The sequence below is a fragment of the Echinops telfairi genome, unplaced genomic scaffold (genome assembly GCF_000313985.2).
Source record: "Echinops telfairi isolate 266 unplaced genomic scaffold, ASM31398v2 ScPeMD7_7457;HRSCAF=8495, whole genome shotgun sequence".
NCBI classification, from domain to species: domain Eukaryota; kingdom Metazoa; phylum Chordata; class Mammalia; order Afrosoricida; family Tenrecidae; genus Echinops; species Echinops telfairi.
Window position 1 is genome coordinate 19,510,633 of NW_022111357.1, and position 5,736 is coordinate 19,516,368.

Here is a 5,736-nt window from a genome sequence, read left to right on the forward strand (position 1 = left end):
CACACGCACACACCCCACCCCCAGAATCCCTCATAAATCTGGGTGGTCGTTACTAAAGACATTATTGTCACCCTAAAGACAACAAGCCACTGGATGGTTGGGGAGGGGTGGGGGTGAGGACTAGGTATGAGGAAAGGTAGATTCAGATCAACATCTTGAAAACCGACATGAACCACCGTGTGGGAACCCACAGAAGGAAGGAACGGATGAGGCGGGTGCCTCTCAGAAGACAGTGCCCCCTCCTGGTCCGTAGTGGCTTGGACTGGGGACGTGTCTGGCTGGATGGGGCCAGAGGGTTCACGCCAGCTTTCGAAGCACGATTGGTGGGACATGATGAAGGCTCGGATGGGGCAGGTGGCATGCTCAAGAGCAGCCAGGTCTCTAGCTGGCTGGGGCCCAGCTGGAGGGGCCGAGAGGACATTTGTAGAGATGGGAGCGGTGAACCCAGCTGTGAGGGGCTTCTGGGCTCTGCCTGCACAGAGAAAGACCGGGTAGTTAGGGAAGAATCTGAATCTCAAGTGCCCATGACTCCCATTTAGGATCAAGGGTAGCGATAACGCCAACCTAGAGCCCCAAGATAACATCAGGCAGCCAGTTCAACCCTGGGGCAGGAGAGACTCGGTAACTGTAGGGCCTGCCGATAGCCCCAAGAGAAAGAAGCCCACCCCAGTGGAGTGGGGGCTGAGTCCAGACCCAGGACTCCTTTCTCTGAGCTTTCCCTGCCTGAGCCCCCAGCCCTACCGGAGAAGCAGCCCCGCCAGCTAGGCTTTTGCCAAGGGACCCGACACAGGCAGCCAAGTGGTTTGAGCAGTGTCTTCAAATGGTAGGTGGGTGAGGACAAGGGGATTAAGATGTTGTCCCCAAGGGACTTTGGCAGTGTTTGGAGATATTTTTGGTTGTTACAAAGAGGGAAGGAATGGGGGTGGTGTTGCTGCTGGCTTCTAGTAGGCAGAGACCAGGGAGGCTGCTGCTAAATATCCCACAATGCAAAGGACCGTCTCCCAACCACCAAGAATGACACCACCCCACCCCCACCCCACCCCACCCGAGTCCCAGTGCTGAGGGTGAGAAACCTGGGCTGAAGCCAGGGTTTGGAAGTCAGACAGGCCCACCTAGGGACCCTCTCCTTGCCACTCACTGGCTGGATGGCCACATGTGGGCAACTTGCCTGATCTCGCTGAACTTCAATCTCCCTACCCGTCAAATGGGGTCAATAGCAACACCCAGCTCAAAAAGAGAATGTGAGCATTCAATAAGGTAAGAAAACAAACACGCTCGAAGCAAATGCTGCACTCCTCCTCCCAGGAAGCAGGGGCTGGGCTGGACTTATTCTTGATCCATTTCCCAACCCAGCCCGCGTCATCTTGCCTGGCCCAAGTGCTAATTATGCAGAAGGAGAGACAGGAGTAGTAGCAATGAGGACCCCAGAGGCAGAATGCTTGGGCTTGAATCTGAGACCAGGCACCTACCAGGAGTGAGACGTAGGGCCAATAATTTGTTCACTTCTTTGGGCCTCAGTTTCCTTGTCTGTAAAATAGGTCTGTCAGTTGTGGTGAGAACTGAAAAGCTAATCTTTGTAAATGTCACTGCGTCTGGCGCTTTCTGGATAAATGTTATATACGAAGAGAGACCTCGTTTGCTTACAGTAAGCAAGCTAGCCTGACTGGAATGGAACAGTTATAACCCCAAGGTTCTCACTTAAAATGCTCTGTCCCGGGCTGTGTCCTCTCACCATACTTACTCCGTTCTGTGATGAGCCAATAATCCGAGAAACTGGACTACATGAGGAAGACCACGGCATCAGGGTGGGAGGAAGGCTTATTAACAACCTGTGATGTGCAGGCGACATGACCCTGCTTGCTGACGAGGAGGAGGACTGGAGCACTTGCTGATGAAGATCCGGATTGCAGCCCTCAGTCCGGATTGCAACTCAATGTAAAGAAAACCCAAATCCTCCCACCTGGACCAGCAGGAAAGAGCGTGGTAAGTGGAGAAAAGATTGAAATTGTCAAAGGGTTCGTCTTGCTTGGATCACCCATCAGTGCTTATGGAAGCAGCAGTCAAGAGATCAACAGATGCATCGCACTGGACAACTCTGCCCCACAGAGCTCTTTAGAGGGTGGAAAAAGCAAGGAGGTCACTTTGAGGACTGGGTGCACCGGGCCCAAGACATGGTGTTTCCAATCGCCTCACATGCGCGTGAAAGTTGGACGCTGGCTTCCTGGAGGTGACATTCAGCTGGTGGTTGGGGACCCCAAGTTTTCTCTCCTAGAACCAGCCCAATTTGTCCGTAACCTGGAGATGGTAACCGCTGCTGTGACGTATCGAAGGCTCAATTGCCCATGTTTTGGGACACTGCCAACGTGGAGCCGGTTCTCTGACCCCTGCTGAGATCACTCCAGCTGTTCAGAGCCTGAAAATAAAGAGTTGACCGCGCTCACACTGGCCGCCTGAAGCCGCTCACACTTAGGGAAGCTCTGCTGCGTGGCGGGCTGGCTACTGAGGGATGGGTGCGGTCTTATCTTGGTGAGCTCTCGGGCACGCGTGGTGTCGCTGGCCATGATAGTTGAAGACCAATCTATAACATCTGAGTCTATTTGGTTTGCTGTTCGAGTGTTCTTGGACCCTGTGTGATCAGACTGCTTTCTGGGTAAAATAATGTAGGTTTAAAAAAGAGAAAGTTGGATACTGAATAAGGAACCACGGAAGAGTTGATGTGTTTGAATGATGGTGCTGGCAAGGATACGGAAGGTATTGTGGACCGCCAGACGAAATAAACAGGCCCGCTTTGGAAGAAGTACAGCCGGAATGGTCTACGGACGCAAGGAGGGTGAGACGTTGTCTCGAGTATTTTCAACATGGTATCGGGGAGACCGGTCCTTGGAAAAGGATGTCATACTTGCTATAGAAGGTCAATGAAAAAGAGGAAGCTCTTTGAGGAGATGGATTGCCAGAGTGGCTGCAACAATGGGCTCAAATATAACCATAAGTCTGTGGAGGTCGCAGGACTGGGTCTTGGCTTGGTCTCTGTGAGTGGCAGCCAATGCCTTGGCACCTAACAACTAACAGGATGGTCCCTATGAAAGCCCACCTTCATTGGTCTGTACAAACCAGTTTCCATGTTAGAAAGTGTGGTCTCGGTCCAGATAAGAATAGTAGCAACTGTGCATGGAGATCCTCTTTGGCCAGTCCTGTGTCGGATTCTGTCATGATCCCCACTTTGTACTGGGTGGGCCCAAGGTCATACAGAAAGCAGTGGAGGTGAAACTTGAACTCTAGTGTCTGCCTGACTCTAGAGCAGGGGTTCTCAGCCTTCCTCATGCCTTGACCCTTTCATATAGTTCCTCATGTGGTGGTGACCCCCAACCATCACATTATTTTCGTTGCTACTTCATCACTGTCATTTTGCTACTGTGATGAATTGGGCGACCCCACGAAAGGTCGTTTGACCCCAAAGGGGTCGTGACCCACAGGTTGAGATCCGCTGCTCCAGAGCCTCTTCCTTTTGCAATGACTTTGGCTTTCCGTAATACGGTGACAGAGTGTTCTAGTCGTCCCCCACATATCAAGTAACACGGAAGCAACTAGCCAAATATGCACCTGCTTTTCTTTTGTTTTTTTCCCAAACCTTCCTATCATGTCAAAAAGAAAGTAACGGCTGGGTGCTGGTACGTTGCTGTTGGGGGCTGTCGAGCCGATTTGGACTCATCGGGACCCATGAGTCAGAGCAGAACTGCCCCACCGAGTTTGCCCACTGTCGTCCTCATGGGAGAAGATCGGCAGCACTTCTCTCCCCCGGAGCTGCTGTGTGGATTTGAACTGCCAACGTTTTGGTTAGCAACCAAGACCATAACCATTTGTAGCATCAGGGCACCCCTCAAGCCTCCGATATATGTCTCTAGCCACTCCCTCTCTTTGCTGGGTGCAGTGTTTTAGAGACGTTTTCATCCCCGAGTCCTCTGCCTGCACACTGCTGCTTCTGTTACAAAGAGCTGGCCTTCCTCTGGTACATTTGTTACGACGACGGATAGACTGATCATTGTTGCTGTTGGATGCTGTGACCTGATGCATCTCAGAACCAAGCACTGCTTGGTCCTCGCCATCTCCCCGATTCTTGTGTTTGAACCTGTTGTTCCAGCCGCTGTGTCAACCCAGCTCGTGGAGGGGCTTCCCCTTTTGATGACCCTCTACCGAGAATGATGTCTTTCTCTCGGGGCTGGATGCTCCTGATGGCATGCCCAAAGTGCCAGAGATGCCGTGCTCACAGTACTCACTTCCAAGGAGCCTCCTGACTGCTCTGCCAATACAGCTTCCTTCATCCTCTGGGATGTTCACCATATCGTCCATACCCTTCACCAATACTTTAATTCACCTGCTTCGATTCTGTTTTCACCTCCTTTCTCTAGCCTTTGTCTGCATAGGAGGAGATTGAAAACACCACGGCTTGAGTCAGACACACCTTAGTCTTCAGAGGGACGTCTCTGCTTTTTGATGCTCTATAGAGGTCGTTTGCAGCAGATTTGCCCAATGCAAGATGTCGTTCAGTTTCTTACCTGCTGCTCCTGTGGGCATCGATGGTGGAGCCACGCAATATGAAGTTCTTGACAACTGCAATATTTCTTCCATTTGACGGGATGTTGCTTATTTGTCTCGTTGTGAGGATCTTTGTTGTCTTCTATTGCAGCGCAATCCAAACGGAAGTCTTTGCCCTTCATCAGTGAGAGCTTCGAGTCCTCTTCCCTTTCTGCAGGCAGCATGGGGTCATCTGCATACTGCAGGTGGTGAGTGAGCCTTCCTCCAATCCTGGTGCCATGCGCTTCTCTGATAGCTCAGCTTATCAGATTAGGTGCCCAACACACAGATTGAATTCCCATAGTGAAAAGATACGCACCCTTCCTGACGTTAAGCCATGAAGTAGCCTCCTTGTTCTATTCAAATAATTGCCTCTTGGTCTACATACAGGTTCCAATACGACAGACCAATGTGTGCACCTCATTCTCAGCTGAAGCCCATAGTTCACAGGAGGGTTCACATTTGTGCTATTCAGCCCTATGGGTTTGACAGATGTATGATGTCATGTGTCTACCATTATAACATCATACAGAGAAATAGCACGGCTCTAAAAATACCGGGTGGGCATATCTCTTTTTAATGAAGAGAGTCCAGGCCTCAGGCTCACAGCCTTGGCAGACAATTCATGAACTTTCATGCTAATTCTTGTTATTTTTTTATGGTTAATTTATTACAGTTAATTCCTATGTATGGTGCGGTTCTAGTTTTCCATGAATGGCATTGCTACAAAGGGGTCTTTTAAAATAAACATGTTTAAGTAGCAAGCATGAATAGCTTTAGAGAAAAATACCACATAAACAATAGGGCAGGGATACAGTGGTTAGTAGAACATACAGGGGGTAGCTAGGGACAGAGAAACACTCCACAGACAGTGTCGGTGCATGGGAGAGTGTAGAATAATCAATCCCAAACCCCAGCTTCATCTAGGGCCTCTAGCTTGGGAGCACAAAGATGGAAACAATCAATGGGGAAAGTCTCTGAACTGAGGTCCAGGGGGCACAATAGAGGGAAACTTTGGAGAGTCGTAGGAAATGGGGGATAGCCGTCACCCTGGAAATCAGAACTGCAGAATAACAAGTGCATTTGTTTCTTAAGGCTGTGTTTTCGTTGGGGTTCTCTAGAGGAGCCAAACCAGTGACTATATACACAGATATGTACACACAC